We start from the raw sequence: 1,200 nt of genomic DNA, 5'->3' as shown, positions 1-1,200 counted from the left end.
CTCCATCCCCACCTCATGACCACTTAACAGTGAGATTTTCAGAGTGTCATATAACCCTCAGGCTCAGAGCCTATTTCCTTTTTTTTTTTTTTTTTAACATTTTTTTATTGAGTTATAGTCATTTTACAATGTTGTGTCAAATTCCAGTATAGAGCACAATTTTTCAGTTATACATGAACATACGTATATTCATTGTCACATTTTTTTTTTTGCTGTGAGCTACCACAAGATCTAGTATATATTTCCGTGTGCTATACAATATAATCTTGTTTATCTATTCTACATATGCCTGTCAGTATCTATGAATTTTGAAATCTTAGCCTGTTTCCTTCACCTTAATGGGAACTTAACTATGAAAAATTCTGTTTTTCTCAATATTAAGTGATTAGCAGCTTTCTTCCCCCTTTTTTGGAGGGAGAGGTAATTAGGTTTATTTATTTACTTATTTTTTGGAGGAGGTACTGGGGATTGAACCCAGGACCTCATGCATGCCAAGCATGTGCTCTACCACTAAGCTATACCCTTCCCTCCATCATACAGCTTTAGATTCCATAGTCATTTGCTATCTCTGGAGCTTTTATTTAAATTCCGCCTTATTCTGGAAGAAATCCCAAGTGGCTCTAAGGACCAGTTTATAGGATTTTGGTGTAGCGTTCAGATTTTTAATGTTTTTCTGAAACTATACCACAGTATCAGAATGAATTTTGAAAGCGTTGGTTCTAATTTAAGATGGTTTAAAACAGGATTGTATCTAGAAATCTTCATTTATAACTTGCACCAAAATAATTGAATCTTGCCTCTTAAATGATCGACATATTCCCTCTTCCCCAACATATATAAAAATTTTTAAAAGGCAGACATCCTTCCCTCTCTGGGATCATCTTAATAATACATTGTAAGAATGACCTCAAGAAGGAATGACACCTACTGGCAAATTGATGATTTGAATTAAAAAAAAAAAAGAATTCTGTCTCAAAAAGACCATACTTTTAGCATTTAGGTCCATGGTTTCTCTGTTTCCCAGAACTGGGGGATCACGAGAGCAGAGCTGGAAAGACGAAGGCGGAAGTGGAAGCAGCCCTGCCCCTCGAGGGTAGCATTTTTATTGGCGGAAAAGGATTTCTTTACATATCACATGAAAACCTCCAGTGTGTTTTACCCAAAACAGGGGAATTCTGCCACTGAACCACCACTCACCTG

The 1,200-nt window shown here is 36.4% G+C and overlaps 1 non-coding gene across 1 annotated transcript; it reads right to left on the bottom strand.

The window, feature by feature from the left end:
* Positions 1-453: 453 nt before the first annotated feature.
* Positions 454-527, bottom strand: TRNAA-GGC (transfer RNA alanine (anticodon GGC)). Its single transcript has one exon. It is a non-coding gene; the product is annotated as a tRNA-Ala (tRNA).
* Between the last annotated feature and the right edge of the window lie 673 nt (positions 528-1,200).

This window comes from Camelus bactrianus, chromosome 17 (assembly GCF_048773025.1).
Source record: "Camelus bactrianus isolate YW-2024 breed Bactrian camel chromosome 17, ASM4877302v1, whole genome shotgun sequence".
In the NCBI taxonomy this organism is placed as follows: Eukaryota; Metazoa; Chordata; class Mammalia; order Artiodactyla; family Camelidae; genus Camelus; species Camelus bactrianus.
This window is presented reverse-complemented; position numbering and strand designations above follow the sequence as displayed.